At 40.9% G+C, this 21,450-nt stretch overlaps 1 protein-coding gene and 2 long non-coding RNA genes across 6 annotated transcripts in view; 2 read left to right on the top strand and 1 right to left on the bottom strand.

The window, feature by feature from the left end:
• LOC115944795 (uncharacterized) overlaps positions 1-21,450 on the top strand; it is an 89,442-nt gene that overhangs the window by 7,004 nt on the left and 60,988 nt on the right. For 3 of the 4 annotated variants that reach the window (XR_014146460.1, XR_014146456.1, XR_014146457.1), the window contains one exon: positions 749-4,573. The exons of the other annotated variant lie outside the window; for it this stretch is intronic. This is a non-coding gene — a long non-coding RNA (uncharacterized LOC115944795). Of the gene's footprint in view, positions 1-748; positions 4,574-21,450 lie in introns of those variants that run through there. 4 annotated transcript variants of the gene reach the window in all.
• The window catches only part of RPL14 (ribosomal protein L14), a 145,296-nt gene that overhangs the window by 123,260 nt on the left and 586 nt on the right, over positions 1-21,450 (bottom strand). The gene's annotated exons all lie outside the window — the stretch shown is intronic.
• On the top strand, positions 6,465-10,314 carry LOC145722307 (uncharacterized). Its single transcript, XR_014146469.1, has 2 exons — positions 6,465-7,432; positions 7,463-10,314. It is a non-coding gene; the product is annotated as an uncharacterized LOC145722307 (long non-coding RNA).

Here is a 21,450-nt window from a genome sequence, read left to right as displayed (position 1 = left end):
TTCTGAGTTGGGTTAGTCCAGCATACCTAATACATCAGCAGTTGCTGTTCTCTGTGTTGATCTTCTGTGCCCTGGGATTTGTGGCAGAGATTGCGGGTTGCCACTTGATATCCATCCTCTCCTTCTTTCTTAGTAAAACAGAGCTCCAGCTTTATTCTGGGCTGCAATGTGCCTGGCTGGAAGAATGTACTGCGTTTCAGTCTTCCTTGCTGGATGTGGCCAATGCAACATAGGCAGAAATGTTGAGGGGGCTTTCCAAAAGATCACTTAAAGGAAGCCGACTTGGTTCCGGAGTGTCCATTTCCTCCCCTTTCCACTTCCTCCCTGCTGCCTAGGAAGGAGACGGGCTGCTGGAAGTGCCACAGCCATCTTGCGTGATGAGCTGACCTTGCCATATGGATGGACTGCAGCTGGTGGTGCAGAATGATAGAGGGAGCCTGGGGCCACCGGCTGCCCCTCTCTGGTCTTGTTACCTGACGCAAGGAACTCCATGTGCTTAAGCCTCTGCTATTTTGGGTTTTCAGTTAAATGAAGTGGAACCCAGCCTGAAGAGCGTTCGCATGAATGGGAACCCCAGGACTCAGGGAAGCTGGGCACGCACTTTCCTCGTGCCCCTGTCAGTGCTGTCTGTGGCCTGGGTTATGCCTTCGGTGCTGTGATCCAGGAGAGTTGGGCCTGCTACAACGTGGGTGCTAGGAGGATGTGCTAGAAACAAACTGATGGTACCTTGTGTCCCCTCTCCCTTCAGAGGCCACGTGGCAGGGCAGATGTCCATCAACTGCCTTGGGCTGATCACATATTCGCAATAAACAACGGGGACCGGCGGGGCCTATGGAAGTTTTAAAGGGAAGACTTGATCACATTTCGCCTTGTTTACTGTCTGCCTTGTAAACAACACACCTGGACTCTCACCCTGAAACTGGAAGCGGAGTTCCTAAAGTTCAAGTTTAAAAAGTCTGAAATCCAATCAACATTCTTTGGCTTTTTATAATTTGGTTATATATGTTAGAGGGTTGACATCCAGCTGATGTCCACAACTGCATGCATACTTGTTAAATTATTAAACTACTTTCATGCCGGTTGGCAAATAGGTACTGCCCGGCCTTCTCAGCACCTGCTTCTAATTTGGACCTCTTAGACCACTGCCTGAACAAGCAGCTGAAAGGCAGATGCCCGGCAGCAGGGCCTTCCTGGATCTGGTCACGATCCACTTTTAAAATTAGGCGTTTGAGCTCACAGTGTTCATTTTCCCAGCACTGTGTTCATTGCTGCCCAATTTTTGTCAGTGGTTTGACGGAAACGCGGTGGAGGGTGATGTTCTAGATTTTCCAGAGTCCAACCCTGGATCAAATCAGGTCAGCAGAGGAACTGAGAATGTGTATTTCATTTCAGTTTGTTCCTGCCACCTGCCACCCTCTCGAGAACTGGTCTTGCTGAGTTGTGTGTGGGGGTGATGTCATCAGCCTGTGCTGAGAGCCAGGGGAGGAAATGGCAGAAATGACACTCACTGTCATCTGTCTTACAGAATGTTGTCAACCTGTGTTGCTTTGTATCACAGTGTCTATTTAGAAGAATCCTCAGAGACTTGCCCAACTGGTCTTAGAAGCAAAAACAGTTATATTACTCCTGGAAAGCTGTTCTTTTTCATCTGAGAAACCTGTCTGTCAGTGTCCAGTTTTCTCTTCTCCCTGTCTTTGTAAGTGTACTTACAATCATTCTGGAATGAAGCAAAGAAACAAAGGAAGAAAGGAAGGGAGCAAATACTTCAAGTTATGAAAAATCGAAGCAGATAGATGATCAAAGGAACCCAAATACACAGGCATTTTGTGTTTTTTTCCTCAGCGGAATTTCAACATTAACTTATCACAGATTTATACCGAGTAATAATTATGTACTTTGCTTTTCAAAGCTCTGAAGTACAAATAGTAAGTACCTGAAGAGGATATTCTCTTTAAGTGCCAAGTCTACAGACTTCTAAGCTCTTTTTTTTTTTTTTTTAAGATTTTATTTATTTATTTGACAGAGAGAGAGAGACAGGGAGAGAGGGAACACAAGCAGGGGGAGTGGGAGAGGAAAAAGCAGGCTTCCCACTGAGCAGGAAGCCCAATGCAGGGCTCAATTCCAGGACCCTGGGATCGTGACCTGAGCCAAAGGCAGATACTCAACAACTGAGCCACCCAGGCACCCCCTAACCTCTTCTTACCACCATGTTTTTAGAAATACCCAGCACAGTTAGGGCTTTGTAGAATGATATTTGGACACTTGGCTTTCATTCAAAGGTAGGCACAATAAAAATGTCTTTGTAGGCTTTGTCCCGATTTGCCTTTTGCCAAACAGGGAAAGTCTGTTGTTCATAAGTTCCATAAACATGTAATCTAGGCATACCCAAGCACTGTGTCTTCTGAGATTACGGTTTCTTTTTTCCTTTTGTTAATAAACTGATTCAAGTCTCATCCCACGTAATTGTGGGCCGTCCTGTACCCTACCTACGATTTCCAAGGATTCTCCAGAGGACTGCATTCTTTTGATCCTCTCCTACTTTCAATTCTTACTCTGGTTGAATTCTTTGCCCCGAAGAATTCTTTGCTTCTCCTCCCTTACTTCCCTAAACATTGCTAACACAGGGTTATAGTGCGTAGCACTTTTATGGAAAAATTGGAGAGAACCCAAGAGGCACACAGGCTGGGGATCAACTTCCAAGTTCAGGGTTAGGTATGGTTGCCTCCCCCTGAGACTCCTCCCGCTGTCATGTCACTCTTCCTCTCCCTGTGTTCTGGGCAAGGAAACCACTCACCAGGGGAAGATGAACATTTTCTAGTACCTTATCCTGCAGAGCATTTTAACTGCCTCCCTCAGACCCCTGCCTATTTCAGCAGAGAGGCCTTTCTATGCTGGAGTCTCCTATTACATAGTGGCAACAATAGCAAAGAACGGCAATGTTGTATATTATATTTTGCATTAAGTTCTGGAAAAGCAAATTCTTGGGCAGCGTTCTCCCTTCACCAAGCAGGACCCATGTGTTCTGGGGACCTTCTGGTTTGTGGGGAGAAATCTGGAATCTGTAGTATATTAGACACTCTTTCCAGGTATTTTTGGGCTGTTAGTAGGGTAGCTAATCAAAAAAGTCTGGTAAAGATCTATAGCAGTGATAGACATACTATGTTTTGTATTTTACTAAAATACAGAATTTGATAATCTTGCAAATTGGGCTAAGGCCTTTTTTTGATTATTGGCTTACTAATTGGAGTTCCCTGGTATCACATTCTACCTATAATACATTGTTTACAGTGTCCTGTTTTTGTGTATTTATTTATTAAGATCTATTATTTATTTATTTTAGAAAGAGAGATACCGTTGTGGGGGAGGGGCAGAGGGAGAAGTAGTGAGAGTTTTAAGTAGACTCACTGCTGAGCAGGGAGCCAGGCGAGGTGAGGCTTAACCTCATGACCCTGACAAGGTCATGAGCCAAAACCAAGAGTCAGACACTTAACTGACTGTGCCACCAAGGCACCCTTGGTTTTGTGTATTTAAAATAAGAGTTTTTTTCAAGCTGTCAATGCAAAATATATCTAGATTTTTATGGCTACTTCCTGCCAATATTTGTTGGCTTTATTTGCACTTTTCTTGACCAAAATTCTCTTAGCAGTTCGCTTTTATCTAATTTTTCCAAAGTAGTCAATATATTTCTCCTAGAAGTGACAACCGTCTTTCTTTTTGCACTCATTTAATCAGTTTCATTTTACTGGAATTAAATAATTACAGTAACATAAAATTGCACGCACAGATTTGGGAGCAAACATAACTGACTCCTGGTAAGCATGTGTTTCACGTGGTGGAGGCAAGGTGTGTCAGGGCCAGACTAGGCAGCAGCATCGGGGCAGGGGGACATTCTACAGAAGGAAGGTGGCGATTGGCTTGGAGCGTTGGTTAGTGAGGGTCCATTATGGGAGCTTCTCTCTGAGTAGATTAATATTAATAGCCAAAGGCCCAAGGGCTACTTCTGTCTACCAGGTATATGACTTCATGGATGTAACATCATCTCTCTAAATCTCAATTTCATTTGTAAATTATGGAAGAAAAAAAAGAATGCCAAACCTACCTGCTAGGAAGATCAAATGAAATAATGTATGTAAAGCTCTTTTGAAATAGTAAAATGCTGTAAAAAACAAAAATGTTTTTGTTACTATAGGTTTTTGTTTTTGTTTTTGTTTTTTCATTCATAGTATTTGATAGCTATGGGGAAATATTTGTTTGGACTCTCTCCCACCTTTTCTTTGTTTATGATGATTGATATTCTTGATTTTTAGCTTAACTGGAGCCATATGTGATGTGGAGAGGCTAAGTCCCCTGTAAATTGTTGTCCTGATAATGAGTTGAATTTTCCCAAATATAAATAACAGCCTTTCCGGATTTCCATTTAAGAAATAAGTTTGGTTCCAGTTAGAAACCAAGACATGATGGTTCATCTGGCAATGTTAAGGCCCCCAGACAGAAGCAAGACTTGTTCCCTATACTATACATATATTTCAATGTTTGAAACTTAAGACTCTGATGGTATTATCTAAGCAAACAACCATTCTGGCTAAAAATGTCCAAACCAGAGAGTTTTTATATATATATTATTTCATTAAATGAAGGTAAATAAAGTAGGTGTTATTATCTTATGTTTACATAGCAGGAAGTTAAGGCTACGAGGGGTTAAGAATCTTGCTCACACTCACATAGCATGTAGTAAGTGTTTGGGCTGAGCCTTGAATCCAGGGCTTCCAATCCAAATCTCATGATGTCTTGTATGTAAACTCTCTCATACAGAAATTGGATAAATATACCTAAATGATTCACAGACTGGAGCAAACAAATAATTACAGAGTGTCTGAAAAGTCAAAAAACATAAGGATGAATTAATTTTTAGAAGTATTAATTACATTTTCAAATAATATACTCTTAGGATATTTTTTCAACTCCCAGAAAACATTTCAGGTGAAATACCTCTAAGCCTAAAGCAATAGGTCCAATCTATTTTTTATTCTGAAAAAGTACAGTGAATATACTGTTTATGTTTCTAGACCTTTTGGACACCCTGTTGTGTCCAGGTCAGTTAGAAAAATTAGTAAAAAATCTCAACTTACTATTATGAGTGTCTGATGGTTGTATTAGCAACAAGTGATATAAATGAAATACTTGAAACATTATTAAGTGAGAACGATTTAATTCTTTTCTTTATCACTGAAAATAGTAGAATTCTATTACAGCAGAACTCATTATTATGAATATTTGCATAGGCCAAAAATAAAAGCATGTCTCTAGAAACCTACTTAATCTACAATAGGAACTTGAATGACACAGGTCATTAAAAGTAATCATGATAATACAAAGTTATACAATCTTTAAAAAGAAAGGGATAGTAATTGGCTCAGGGTGGCTAACTCAGCAACTTTACCATCAAAAAGTCCCTGATGATGTCAGACAAGATATATTTTGGGGCAGAATAAGTCTAGCACCGGACAAGAAGGTATACCATCTATGGATTAGACATTTCCTTCCTCTGAAGGAAAAACAGATGGAAATCAATTGATGGAATAAGCTGCATGTTTAAATAGTGGCACTACTGGATTCTCAAAGATCATGGAATACTTTCAAAATTTGGAGATTTTGAACCCAAAGTCTTATATTTAAGTAAAAGAATATGCAAGAAAGAAGGCAAAATAAAGGCCTTTAAAGCATTTTTAAAGCATTCAAGACCTGAGAAAGTTTTCTTCCATAGGCAATATTGATGACACAGTCCAGAAAAATTAAAAGCCCAAAGAAAAGAAAGAAATGGGACAAAAGAAATATAAGTATATAAAGAAACCAATAAAAATTTTGGTTGTGTCTAAATAATATTGGTATGTAATGAGAGTGAAATATTTTATGGGTAATTTCTAGAAGAATAGAAATTTAATGCACTTTTTAATCCAATAAAAGGCAGGAAAAAGGATAAAAGCAAGAAGAAGTTGTGTAGCAAATTAAAAACATTATATTGTAATGAAGTAGAAAGTACATAATTATCAGTAATCACAAAAAACATGAACGTTATATTTTTCAGTTATAATACCTTAATTGAAACCTCTGGTTTCAATTAAATTAAATTAAAAAGGGTTGCAAAGGGGCGCCTGGGTGGCTCAGTGGGTTAAGCTTCCTAATCCTGATTTTGGCTCAGGTCATGATCTCAGGGTTGTGAGACTGAGCCACAAGTTGGGCTCCCCTCTCAGCAGTGCAGAGTCTGCTTGAGATTCTCTCTCTTGTTCTCCTTCTGCCCCTCCTCCCTGCATTCTCTCTCTCCCCTTAAAATAAATTAATAATAATAAATAAAAATAATAAAATAAATATTTTTAAAAATGTTTGCAAAACTGGGGCGCCTGGGTGGCTCAGTTGGTTAAGCGACTGCCTTCGGCTCAGGTCATGATCCTGGAGTCCCAGGATCGAGTCCCGCATCGGGCTCCCTGCTCGGCCGGGAGTCTGCTTCTCCCTCTGACCCTCCTCCCTCTCATGCTCTCTGTCTCTCATTCTCTCTGTCTCAAATAAGATAAATAAAATCTTTAAAAAAAAAATGTTTGCAAAACTTTAGCTTCTATTTATGACATATTTAAGGTCAAATGATAAAGAGAAATTGAAAAAGTTATTGCAAGCAACTGCTAATTGAAAAGTAGGGTGTAGGGCACCTGGGTGGCTTAGTTGGTTAAGTGACTGCCTTCGGCTCAGGTCATGATCCTGGAGTCCTGGGATTGAGTCCCACATGGGGCTCCCTGCTTAGCAGGGAGTCTGCTTCTCCCTCTGACCCTCCCCCCTCTTGTGCTGTCTCTCTCTCATTCTCTCTCTCTCAAATAAATAAATAAAATCTTAAAAAAAAAAAAAGAATTCCCTGATGTTTAAAAAAAAAAAAAGAAAAGTAGGGTGTAATAATGTTATCAGGAAAAATGAATTTAAGAAGCATCATATTAAATGAATTCAAGAAGAATCATATTAAACAGAACAAAGAAGAATAGTTCATATGGATTCAAATTATATCAAGCCACGAATGAGTCATAAACTTTTATATCCCTAATAACTTGGCAAAATGCACATAGAGCAAAAGGGGAGAAAAATATGGAGAAATTGATAAATTTGCAGTCTTAATGAGATATAGAAATGCATCTACTTCAAAAATGGACAGATAAACAAAAATTAAGTAAAGATATAACTGATTTTAGTAGTATAATTAACACATTTGGCCCAAAAGGCATGTGTAAAACTTTGCACCTGATGTAAAGCGTACTAATTGTTTTCAAACACCTATGGCATGTTTATAAAAATCTATCATATGTATTTCATAAAAAGACTCTCCACAAAATTTAAAATATAGAAATCATATAGGGTATATTATTTGACCAAAAATCAAAATTCACAAAAGAAGGTAGCCAAAACAAACTATTAACAAAAGAAGGTAGCCAAAACAAACTATTTACTTAGAATTTTTTTTTATTATGGTATGTTCGTCACCACACAGTACTTCATTAGTTTTTGATGGAGTGTTCCATGATTCATTATTTGCATGTAACACCCAGTGCTCATTGTAATACGTGCCCTCCTTAGTACCCATCACCGGGCTAACCCATCCCCCGCCCCCTCCCCTCTGAATCCCTCAGTTTGTTTCCCAGAGTTCATAGTTTCTCTTGGTTCATCTCCCCCTCTGATTTCCCCACCTTCATTTTTCCCTTCCTTCTCCTAATGTCCTCCATGATATTCCTTATGTTCCACATATAAGTGAAACCGTATGATAATTGTCTTTCTCTGCTTGACTTATTTCACTTAGCATAATCCCCTCCAGTTTCATCCATGTCAATGCAAATGGTGGATATTCATCCTTTCTGATGGCTGAGTAATATTCCATTGTATATATGGACCACATCTTTATCCATTCATCTGTTGAAGGGCTTCTTGGCTCCTTCCACAGTTTGGCTATTGTGGACATTGCTGCTATGAACATTGGGGTGTTACTTGGAAATTTTAAAAAGCATATACTTCTAATTAATTCTTGGATGAAATAGGAAATCAAAATTGAATTTATAAATTATTAAAGAATTGATTTTTAAAGCAATATACATCCAAACTTAGGGAATATAGCTAAAGCAGCATTAGGGAAAATGTGTAGCATTACTCATACTTATGAGAGAACATGGCAAATAAATGGACTATATTTTCAACTCAAGTGCTAGAAAAAGAACAAAATAAGTCCAAAAATGTGGGGGGAACCCCAAAATAATAAAGAGAAAAGCAAAAGTTAATAAGTTAGGAAAAACAAGAGTAGTTGATTGGTATAACTTATTGATCAGTAAGAAGCCAAATTTTGGTTCTTTTAAAAAACTTTTAAAATAGACAAACACTTGGCAGTTGTAATCAAGAAAAAGGGAGGGAGCATCTGAGTGGCTTATTCGGTTAAGCAGTTAAACATCTGCCTTTAGCTCAGGTCATGATCTCAGGGTCCTGGGATGTAGCCCTGCATCAGGCTCCCTGCTCAGTGGGGAGTCTGCTTCTCCCTTTCCCTCTGCTTCTCCCCCTACTTGTGTTCCCTCCCTCTCTCTCTCAAAAATAAAATCTTAAAAAAAAAGAAAGAAAAAGGGAGAAGCTTTATAAAGATAACCTTGATAATAAGGAAGAGATGTAACTACAGATACAGATAACTTAAAAAATTATGAGAATTCTGTGCTTGTCCTTATAGGAATAAATGTAAAAGTCTAAATGCAAGGATGATTTCCCATAAATCCCTATAATTGGTTTATAAGAATTTAGAAGGTAGAATATATCTTTTCCTAAAAAAGGAACCTAGCCCAAATAGTTTTGAATAGTCAAGTTCATTACACATCAAAATTCCCATGTTACATAAAATGTCAAAAGCATAGAAAAAGATAGATATCTTCGTAACTTATTTTAGAACTCCAAAAGCAAAGATGATGTAAAAGAAATAGTTTATAATAGCATCAAAACTAATAAAATACTTAGCAATAAATTTAACAAAATAAGAGCAAAACTTGTACTTTTAGAACTATGTAACATTCTTGAAGGACGTTAAGTATTAAATGGAGAAACATCTTATGCTCATGGATCAAAAGACTTAATATTGTTAAGGTGGTAATCTACTCCCAAACTAATCTACAGATTCAACACAATACCCATTAAAGTTCCAGTGGGCTTCTTTGCAAAAATTGAAAAGCTGATCCTAAAATTCATATGGAAATTTAAAAATTCATATTTAAGAAATGTAAGTAGCTAAAACAGTCTTGAAAAAGAACAGCAAAGTTGGAAGATTCATACTCCTGATTTTAAATTTACTCCAAAACTACAGTAGTCAGGACAATGTGGTACTGGCATAGGATAGACATCTAGGTCAGTGGACTGGAACTCAGAGCTCAGAAAAAAAACCCTTAAATTGGGGCACCTGGGTGGCTCAGTCAGTGGTTAAGCATCTGCCTTCCACTCAGGTCGTGACCCCAGGGTCCTGGGATCAAGCCCCACGTCGGGCTCCTTGCTCAGCGGGAAGCCTGCTTCTCCCTCTCCCGCTCCCCGTGCTTGTGCTTTCTCTCTCTCTGTCAAATAAATAAAATCTTAAAAAAAAAAACAAAAAACCCTTAAATTTATGGTCGATTGATTTTTTGACAATGGTGACAAGACAATTCAATGGAGGAAAGAATAGTTTTTTCAAACTATTGGTGTTGGGACAACTGGATATTCACATGCAAAAGAATGAAGTTAAACTCTTAACTCACATTATACACAAAAATCAATTCAAAATGGACCATAAAGCTAAAGGTAAGAGCTAAAACTAGAACATTCCTAGAAGAAAGCATAAGTGTATATGTTCATAGCATTGGATTAGGCAATGGTTTCTTTTTTTTTTTTTTTAAGATTTTATTTATTTATTTGACCCAGAGAGAGAGATAGCGAGAGCAGGAACACAAGCAGGGGGAGGGGGTGAGGGAGAAGCAGGCTTCCCGCTGAGCAGGCGGCCCAATGTGGGGCTCAATCCCAGGACCCTGGGATCATGATCTGAGCCGAAGGCAGATGCTTAACGACTGAGCCACCCAGGCGCCCCTAGGAAATGGTTTCTTGGGTATGACACAAAAGCACAAATAATGAAAGAAGAAAAGATAAATTGGGCTTCATCAAAATTAAAAAAACTTTTGTGCTTGAAAGGACACCATCAAGAAAGTGAAATGGTAGGTAACCCACAAATTGGAAGAAACTATTTGCAAATCATATATACCTGATAAGAGAGTTGTATCCAGAATACATAAGGAACTCTTACAACCCAATAGTAAAAATAATAAAAAATAATTCAATTAAAAATAAGCAAAGGATTTGAATAGACATTTCTCCGGAAAAGATACACACAGATGGCAAGTAAGCACATGAAAAAGGTGCTCAACATCGTTAACCATCAGGGAAATGCAAATCAAAACCACAGTGAGATACCATTTCACACCCACTAGGATGTTTACAATCAAAAGGAGAGATACTAGTGTTGATGAGAATGTGGAAAAATTGAACCTTTCATACATTGCTTGTAGGAATGTGGAATGTCTTTTAGAAAACAACCTGGGGGGTGCCTGGGTGGCTCAGTAGGTTAAGCGCCTGCCCCTGGCTCAGGTCATGATCTCAGGGTCCTGGAATTGAGCCCCACGTTGGGCTCTCTGCTCAGTGGGGAGTCTGCTTCTCTCTCTCTCTCAAATAAATTAAAAAAATCTTTAAAAAATAAATAAATTAATTAATTAAAAAAATCTTAAAAGAAGCTGGTAGTTCCTCAAAAGGTTAAACACAGATTTGTAATATGACCCAGCTATTCTGCTCCAAGGTATATACCCAAGAGAAATGAAAACCTATATACTCACAAAAATTTGTATGTTCATAACAGCATATTCATAAGAATCATAAAGCAGAAATCACCCAAATGTCCATCAACTAATGAATGAATAAGCAACATGTGGTATATCCATGGATATTCAGCCATAACAGGAAGGATACATGCTACACCATGGATGAACTTTGAAAAATTATGCTCAATGAAAGACACCAATCACAAAAGACCACATATTATATGATCCCATTTATGTGAATTGTCCAGAATTGGCCAGTCTATAGAGATAGAAAGTAGTCTAGTGGTTGTCTAGGGTTAGGGGGACATGTGAGGGAAGATGGGTGGCTGCTGTTAATGGGTTTCTTTTTTGGGTGATGAGAATGTTCTAAAATGAATTGTGATGGTTATATGAAATCTGTAAATATACTAAAAACCATTGAATTCTACACTTTAATTGGGTGAATTCTATGGTATATGAATCTCAACAAAACTGTTGAAAAAAAGTATTCAAAAAAAAGTGAAAACCAGTTTTTCCTATTCACTGTCAATATATTAAATAAAATACTAGTAAGCCAAGTCAGCACTATATAAAAAGAATATTATTAACCCAGACATGCTAGGGTAATCAATCATAAGTAAATATATTATTATAATTGCAGTAGAAGATTCGGCATTTAATATATAAGGATTTTTTTTTTTTTTAAGATTTTATTTATTTATTTTGAGAGAGAGAGAATGAGAGAGAACACATGAGAGGGGATAGGGTCAGAGGGCAAAGCAGACTCCCTGCCGAGCAGGGAGCCCGATGCGGGAATCGATCCCGGGACTCCAGGATCATGACCTGAGCCGAAGGCAGTCGCTTAACCAACTGAGCCACCCAGGCGCCCTATATAAGGATTTAAATACAGTATTTTGCCATTTTGGAGGAGGAGCAAAGAGAAGTGTTTACCAACCCTCCACACTGCAAATTTTTTTTAAATAAAGATTTTATTTATTTGAGAGAGAGAGTGCGCACAAGCTGGGGGGAGAGGCAGAGGGAGAGGGAGAAGCAGGCTCCCCACTGAGCAGGGAGTCCGTTGCGGGGCTCAAACCGAGGACCCCAAGATCATGACCTAAGCTGAAGGCAGACACTTAACCAGCTGAGCCACCCAGGCATCCCCACACTGCAAGTTTTTAACACTTTATAATGACAGGCTTTTAAACATAAACATAACCAAGACCACCAGTGGGAGTTGCCTTTTAGTTAGTAAGGTTGGAGGGGCTTTGGGATGCTCAGCAGGGGAATGGAGACTTGGTGATACTCAAGTGGAGGACATGGAGACCCACATCTCTCAGATGGAGGAGATGAGACCCCTGACAGCACGGGAAAGAAAGGTCAACATCATAGGTACAAGTCAGCTAACTTCAAAAAGGCTCTTTGGAAAGTGATACTGATAATATACATTTGGAAAGTGGCGTAGAGGCTTTAGCTTCTAGTTAAGGATAAGATGCACTATTATGTGAAAGGACTGATCCCTCCCTTCCCCAACACACTAACAAATTAAGTAATCCAAACTCTGTGGTCCTCTCAATAAGGTGAAATAGAAAGTGATTTTAATCAATCACTTTGTTCTGCTCTCCGAGGACAGCACGTCCCCCAGCCCCGGCCTTTGTCCCCAGTGTGGGAAGGACCAAGGATCACAGTGTGGGGGTTAAGGCTACATGTTATATCATCCCATATGTTTTCTGGAAGTGGGATATGCAGGAGGTTGTTGTGTCTAATTTCAAGGATAGACCAGTGACCTTTCCAAGTCTCAAATTTATGTGGATATTTTCATTGTAATAATAGCTTCCCTGAATTCTTTCCTTAGCTCACTTCAGTATAAGAGCTGCTTAATCGATTCTATTACTTTTTTAACCAAGTATATTACTTTTTTATGTATGATACACCCATATTGTAGTCTGCCCACCAAGGTTTGTAATCCCAGACCAACCATGCCCTTATGTTACAAGGCTGCACAAGGTTCTGGTAACAGCCACATTGCGATGCAAACTCATGGTACCATGTCCTTATGAAATCTTATTTAACTGATATCATGCTCTTCATATTTCGTTGGTTCCTTAGGCCATTAGGTCTACTTTTCAAGACTCTTATATTCAATCATCTTACTTTATTGGAAACATTTTCCATATTTAATGGACTTACAATGCTGGTAAAGCAATCTCACCCAAGATACATCCTTCCTTCCTTCCTTCCTTCCTTCCTTCCTCCCTCCCTCCCTCCCTCCCTCCCTTCCTTCCTTGATAGGATTGTATCTCATCTAAGCAAACAATAAAGACATATTCATGTGGCAAAATAGTAATAGCTTGCGTTTACTGAGTGTGCGTTATGTACCAGGTCAGGACTAAGTGCTTTACACACAATATTTCTTTTTCATTAGCCAGCCTCATTTTAAATTCTAAACCACAAATCTCAAAAGGGCAGTCAGTACCTCACTTCTTGCTGTACTTCCTAGGATGTTCTTTTTCTCACTACAGTGATGATTTCAGACCTTTTCTCTCTTTGCAAAACCCACCTTCTTCCCCTATATTCATACCAGCTGATGGCCTTGCTTTATTGAGAAAATAGAAACAATCGGATGGGAACAAACATCATCCAACCAAGCAAATCTCCAAATTTCCTTGCATTTGTGCCTCTGCTCTCTACCTTGCGTCTTGTTACAATGGATGAAGAATCACTGTTTTCCTCCTTTGTCTTTTCTAGGACGTTGCTCTTGGAAGAATCCCCTTCTCTTGCTTGCATTTATAATGTCTTTCTCTCTATAGTATAGTTCTAACAGGATGCAAAAATTCTCTAGCATCTTCCATCTCAAAAAGACAAAAATAAAAACCTCCCTTGACCTCATTCCTTTTCTTGCCAGGACCCATTTCTCTAAACTTCCAAAGAGTTGTTTATATTACTTTCTCCACTTGCTCAAGACCCCTCTCTCCTAACTCCCTCCAAACAGGCTTGTCTTTCCATAGTGCTGAGACCATTCTTGACCAAGTTTGGTTGACCTCCATATTCCCAATCTACTGTCATTTCATGTTTTGTTTTTTTTCCCCCCTTACTTGACTTCAGTATTTGATGAAGTGAACTACTCCTTTCTTCTTTTGGTTTCTATGACATCACCCTCTCTTGGTTTTCTTCCATATCATCTATCACACTATTTCCAGCACCTTTGCTGGTTCCTTGTCTGCTCAGACTTGCCAGTGTGATTGTTAAGATAGGAGGAAAATCAGAAGATGGAGTTTTGGATACCAAAGGAAGGAGATGTGTGCATCCTAGAGGCTGAATAAGGAGTAGTCACCAGTAGAGGACGGTTGATCCCAGTGGCCTGGCAACCTCACAGATGCATTCAGTGGCATCATGGTGTCAGGATAGGGATAAGGCTGAAGTAGAGGAGGTAGCTATTTCCAAACAATCTGCAGACCAAGGAGGGGCTCAGATCATTCCTATTTGGGTTCTACTGGTTACAATAAGCTACCAGGAAAAAGTAAATGCATTAGGATTTCCCCTTGCACTAAAGAATAAAAACGGAGCGGAAGTTATTCTGCATCAAAAACACCTTTGAGGAAGGGAAACAAATGTGGGCAATTATGTAAATAAAGCCATTTGGCCTTGAGAAATGGATAGGACACGGAGAGAGGAGGAGAAAACAGATTAAGTAAAAGAAAACCTGCTAGTCAGTTCACCACCTCACCTTAATTCCCTTTGCTTATTAGTCCTCTTTAGTGATAACACTCCTTAACAGAAACATGAAAATTTGTAGAGCGGTCAATAAGAGCAATTGGTTTGGAGGGCAACATCCTTGTTTCTTGGTGTATAATTCCAAAATAAATAAAGGACCCCAAGCAATATAACAGACAATATTTTCAAGAGCATTTGTCACAGTAAGCACATGAACAGAGAAAATGGAATAAGATTTATCTTCATGCATGAGCTAGGATGTTGTGAAAATATTATAAACCATTGGCCATAAACCCAGTCTCCATGTTGTATAGCCAAGGGTGCTAAGTTACAGTAGTGGTGGAAACGCTACAACCAGTCTTCTTTTAGTTACTCAGAGTGATAATTTTAGGTGTCTTTCAGAGTAGCTAATTAAAAAGTGTGGAGATTGCAAAATCAGTTTGAACAAAAATATGAGCAAACTTCAGAGTAAACGAAAGTACTACTATATCCCATATCTGTTCCACTGTTTCAGCAAATGGAGCTGCCACTGACCCAACAGCCCTAGCAGGAAACCTGTGGGCCTTCCTACCCTTCTTCCCTTCTCTCCACTCTTCCTGCTTGGTTCTTTGAGTTAGCCGTCAACACTTGAGCATCTGCTTTCAGCCTCACTCTTGCCTGGGGCCTGGGTGGGGAGGTGGTTATGTCATCGGTGGGTCCCTTCCAGCCTCCTCACAGACCTCGGTTCTTGAGTTCAGCCAAGAAAGACCTCAGAGCCAAACTCTCAAGTAAGCAAGCCTTTATTAGAAAGTGCAAAAGCGAAAGTACACTTTCAGGATGGGAGAACAGGCGGGCCCAGAGATGGCAACTGTACAAGGGGCTGGAGGTGTCTTCTCTTTTTATGCTTGCATTGTTTAAGGGTCAGAGCTAGGGCAGTCTCTGAGATGGCTTTCAATCATCTAAGGGACTCCTCCTACAGGTTGGGAGGGGGAGTTTGGGGCCCTATATGGTCCTTGTCCAATATCACAACAGCCGTCCTTCCCCCCCCCAAAGGGGGGTAGAAACCACAATGTAAATGTATTATGATGAAGCTATAGGTTACTTTAGGGCAGCAGTTACAGGGAAAAGTGCATGCGGACTCCTGGGGCTTTTCCCAGCTGTTTGTGTTCTGGGGATGGTTGGCAGTTTCTGGCTTTTTATTATTATCTTTTTAAATTTTGTATTGTTAGTTAACTTCTTTATTTTGGATTTTTATTTTTGGTGGGCAGTTTTCTCTAGTTTTCCTCCTACCCTTCTGGCTGCTCTTCCCCTGCCGAGCCACAGGCCCAGGGCCCTTGGTACCAGTCAGGTTTTATAAGGTCCCACAGTGACTACATCCATGTGTACACTTCCAGTTCCATCTGTGTCCCAGTAGCCCTCTGATCTCCACCTCCAGCCCTGGTCTCTACAAATGTAGATCCACCTACCTCCTACACCTCTCCACTTGGCCAATATCTCAAATGGAACGTATCCAAAAAGGAATTTGTCTTTCCTCACCATCCCCCAGCTCGGTGAATGGGACCAATGTTTTCCCTATTTCACACCTCAATCTTTTTCACTCCCCATATCCAACCAATCCCCAAATCCCGTTTGTGCTTCTAAAATGTCTCCTGGATCCACCAAAATTCTCCTTTCTCCCTGCCCTAATCTAAGCTGTCTTGATTCCTTCCTCGACTCCATGGGAAGTCTCCAAATTAGCCCTGATGTCATGTATTCCTTACACTAAAAAACCAGAGCCATTGAAAAGAATAAACTCACAAATCTGACCAGGTCACTTGCCTCTCAAACTTTTTAGTGTCTTACTTTTAATCATGGACTAAAGACAAAATGCACTGTATCAATCCAGACATGCACATAAATTATTTTTATCTGTGATAAATGGGATGGTGATGGGGGAACATACAAAATGCTCTGTGTTGAGAGGAAGGAGTGAATCATGCAACTTAGGTGGAAAATGAATCTTAACAGTGAATTTCAGCACTCTGCATGGGTGGAGAGCTTTCTCTGTGTTAAGTGCTTGGGCAGAAAGTGGGACACCTCTGCTCTGAGTTTTCAGTGGGGCCAAGACATCACAGAGGCCTGCGGAGTTGGCCAAGCAATCCTGGAGGTCAGAGAGGAGGAGGCAGGGCATAACAGGAGACTGGTGCTGTGTAGGAAGTCCAGTATTGATTGGAAAGAGGACTTTGAGGAACGGGAATGTCTAAATGGAATTTTCAGGATGGGGGGATGGGTTAGCTCGGTGATGGGTATTAAGGAGGGCACGTACTGCATGGAGCACTGGGTGTTATACGCAAACAATGAATCATGGAACACTACATCAAAAACTAATGATGTAATGTATGGTGATTAACATAACATAATAAAATAAAATAAAAGAAGAACTGACATCAAAGCTGCTAGGGGACAGTGCAGATCAGTGGCTCAGACCTAACAGTGGAGGTGTGAGTCTCAGTTCTGCTATATACTAGCTGTGTAACTTTGGGCATGTTACTGAATTTCTCCTTATCTATCAAGTGGGGGATATGGACAGACTTGCTGTTTCTCTATAAGGCTGTTATGGGGATTAAGTAAATTAAATCCATATACGATCTCAAAAAAAAATAAATAAAAAATAAATGGAATTTTCAGCTGTTAGGTGATATGTCCCCACCTACTTCCCCACCCCACCCCCCAACCTCCACAAGCTCCTGCTGCCCATCAGCCCTTCAGTGATGTCTACTATTAAGGGATGATAGATTGTTGTCTTTGTTGTTTTAAATGAAAATGGTGAAGGGTTAAATTTCCTGTCTGGATTGGTGCAGTGCAAAATGGAGCCTGCAACAAGGGAGCAAAGATCAGAAACCATGGATCTTCATAAGCACAAACTCACAGGCTTCTGGGAAAGGCTTTGGGCTTCACAGGAAATAGAATTAGAGGAGTTTGAACCAGTGTAGATTTGAACCTAGTTTTTGAGGGGCATGGAGTCTACTTCCACCTTCAACCATCTGGGTTGCACTAGGGTTCTCCTAGGCTGGGAGGGGTCAGGACCATCAGAGAGGAGATGACATTTGAGCCAAGCCTTCTTAAAGACTAGGTAGGGCTTTTCACAGTCAGAGGGAGGCATTCCAGGGGACCGAATATAATGTGGGAAGACACAGAGTTGAGAAAGGTCTTAGTTTTAATGGTTTGTGACCCACAAAGGGTAAGTGGGGCCCTGCCAGGAGCTGTGATCCAGAATTCCCATACGGTACAGGGCTCTGACAATGCCTGGAATAGGCTTCCCAATGACATTTTAGATCTGTCATTTTAGCTTTAGCCAAGATGTATATTTTCCCCTGCAATCAAAGACAGAGTGGAAGCCAGGAGAGCACAATCCTAACTGCTTCAAGTCAAGAAGGTGTGACTTACTCCTTTGTCATCAGACAGTTCAACAATCGATGGGCACCAAGTTGACATTTGGCCGAGTGACATCAGCAGAGCCACTGAACTTCAGACAGGCAGCATTTCAGAATTGCTACTGGACACAGAAAAGCCAATAATAGTGTCATTCAAAGACAGAAAGGAAGGAACCTCGATTCTGCCAGACTGAGGAAAACAACCCATTCATCACCAGGATGGTTCTACAAAGACCCAAATTACAAATGGGATGGAAATGCTCATTCAGAGTCTATTCTCAGCAGAGCATTTGGGACACATGGTCTACATTTATCAGGGCAAAGAATACTTGTCTGCCTTCCCTTTTTAAAAACTGGCCCTTCCTCAAAGATGGAAATCTTTTTCTGACTTCTGAGTGAGTTTGTCATGAAGTGAATACAATAGTAGGGAAGAATAAACCAGAAAAGACAGGCTTGAAAAGTGCAAGTTACTGTCATTACAAGAAAACAGGGAGGCATGTTGAAGATGGAAGTGCAACAGAAAATACTTATTACCCCCACTACCTGCAAGTTGCCCTTTTATCTTCAATTAAGTAATGGCCATATTGCTCAATGAACAACAGTTACATGCCTTTTCATCCTGTCGCCTTACTACCTGACACCTCGTGGTTGTGGCCTATCATGGCTCTGGGCCAGCATTGCTCCTTTTCATTTGATACACACAGCACATGGTGAAGAACACAGATGGTGGTCTTCAGGCCACCAGGATCTCAGACCTGCCCCTCCAACCTTCTTGGGCAAGTACAGACTGAGAACTTAGCAAACTTGTTGGGGCTGTCTGGGAAGTGCCAAAGGCATACTCTCCAAATGGCTCTGATTATAGCAGAGTACAGACTCTCCTGGACTCATGGAAGATCTTAAGAGATGACAGATGTGCGAATGTTCGGTGCCTTTTCCTGCACAAATAGACTGCCCAGAGGTTGTCAGGTTAGCTGGGCTTGGGAAAAGCTGAGCCCACCTGGCTGTAGGGCTTTGGGTGCTATAAATCAAGGGAGGCAGAGCTGGATAGAGGGGAGGCTGTTGCCTGGTTCACCTGCCTCTCAGTGCCACATGGCTCTTACCTCTACTAGCAGAGGGGTAAGAGGGTCCATTTGGGTCCACTTCAGAGAACCACAGGGAAACTTGATGGGAAATCCCCACACCTCAAGGCTGCCCATTGGGTCGTTTCTGGACAAAAATAACCTGGTGTCTTTCAGTAGTTCATTAAGATAGTTGGATAGTAAGTAGACATTCCCTCCCTGGGCTGGGGAGGAGAGCAAGGAGGACAGTCAAGGTTGACAGAGAGCTTTTCCCTGAAGGGATGGAGCAACACCCATCCCAGGCCAAACCAATAGATTGGGGCTCTCAGGATGACCTCCCCACCTCTGCCCTGCTTTCAGCTGCCCTTCAAGCACTGGGTCAGGTCTTGAGAGTTAGCACTGTCCCTGACAGGACAGGGGTGGGGACCAACTCAAGGGGGAATTTGAGCCATCAGAAGTATACTAGGTTTTCCAACTAGTAGGTGGTCTCCAAACCTTTTTGGTTACATATCCCATTAGGAAAAACTGACAATGCATGCTCAAAATAGGTATATTCATTTGTAAATTATTTACATGTCCTCTCATCTATCATATATTTCATATTGGTAAACTTACTTCCAGATAAAAAATAAGTACAAAGAGAAGTTCTAGCATTTTCTTTTGCCTACCCCCAGCTGACCATCTTTACATCCCATGTGTCATCTGTACCCCACTGTGGACTACTACTTTAACTGTTAAGTTCTCGAAGTTCTGGCTTTTGGTGGGCAAAGAATAAAGGAGAGGGATCCACTCAGAGAAAAGATGGGTCATGGCTGGGCACATGGGCTGTGTTCAAAGAAGTCAATGAAACGAGTGAGCATCTCAAAGTTTTCCCACCTTATCGGTGATGGCAAGAAGCCGTGATTGCATGCAAGAACTCTGTTAACTCTTGCTCAGCCTGGAGCCCAGCTAAACTAAGCCGAATTTACTGGCATCTACTGGGACCTGCAGGTTGTGAGCGTCTAGGGATACAAGGGCTTATGCTTTTAGACTCTAGGGAGCAGGTGCCTGGACTGTCTATTGCCACCTGGGATTGCCCTACTGCCTCTAGAAGAGGGACAAGGGTGAAGTAAAGGTTTGGGGGTGCCTCCTGCTCCTCCATGTTGGTGTTAAGATTTCTCCTGTGCACTTCAGTGTCTTGAAGCTGCTCACTCCCAACCTCTGGATGGGCATGAGAGGGACTGCTCCCTGTCGTGCATAATCTTCAGTTCAGTCACATGGGCGTGGGGCAACCACACGGCCTAGAGCTGGGACCACCTTGGCCATCCTAGATGAACCACATTTGTTTCAAGCACCTGCTCCGTGCTGGGCTCTGTGAGGGGTGAATAGAACCCAGTTCCTAAAGAAGCTTTCAGGTCAGTGCAGGAAGCCAATGCAAATATGCACATGCATGCAGGGAATGTCTTGGTTTGGGTTTTCCCCAAAGGAGACTCTGTGTTCAGTAGTTCCTTGGGGAGGTGACCCCAGGATACGTGCTGAAGGAGGGATAATGTGAGTAAATGAAGGGAGGGAAAGTCAGAAAAGAGGTGTTAATGAAGAGGGTACCGCTGTGGGTAACTGGCCTCTATCCCGCAGGGGGCCCTCTGAGGGACTCCATAGAACCTCGGAACCTTGCTGCTCAGGTGCGGCTGGCAACATTGGCATCACCTGGGAGCTTGTTAGAATTGCAGCATCGTGACCCGCCCCTCCACCTCAGACCCTGCCGAAGCAGAATTTGCACCTTAACATTGGAGAAGCACTACCTTAATGCTTTCATCTTAATCAAACATGATAGCTTTGATATAAAACATAGTTTTCCATATTGCAGGACTTGATTGTACCAAACTGGGTCCCTCTAAATAAATTCTTTGAAGTTTCTGATGTTTGAAGTGCGTATTAAAGTTTTCTAGCCCCTTGAAATCTGTTTAAAATGCAACTCCATTTACCTGCACTTTATCATAATTATAACGCAATTGCAGAGACAGAAGGTTCACACAACCAACTGTTCTGTAAAATGCAAATTGTGCATGGGAAATACTTCCCCTGGGAGAAAATGGAGTAGTTGTTGTGAGAAGTTATTTTTAAAAGAACACACCAAATGTCTCTTGTGCCTCAGTGTTTTATCAAAAATTTCAATGAATAGAGGACCTTTTGGAAAGATCAATACACATACACACAAAGGGCGAGAACAAGAGCAAGAGAGAGAAAGAGAGAAAGCGAGAGGTGCTACATTTTGGGGAGACGTGTAAAACATAACAGAAATTTCATGTATAAATTGTGAAATGTCAAAACCAAGCAGCTCAACACTTTGCTTATCCATCCTTCATATTGGCATGCGATTTTACCGTTGATAGCCACTCATCTTCATTTCATCCCCAACAGAAGGATTAATCTAAGGTGATA

Source organism: Leptonychotes weddellii, chromosome 1, assembly GCF_054177405.1.
Source record: "Leptonychotes weddellii isolate Sample4059 chromosome 1, ASM5417740v2, whole genome shotgun sequence".
In the NCBI taxonomy this organism is placed as follows: domain Eukaryota; kingdom Metazoa; phylum Chordata; class Mammalia; order Carnivora; family Phocidae; genus Leptonychotes; species Leptonychotes weddellii.
Note: the sequence above shows the minus strand (reverse complement) of the source record. Positions and strands in the feature narration are given on the sequence as shown.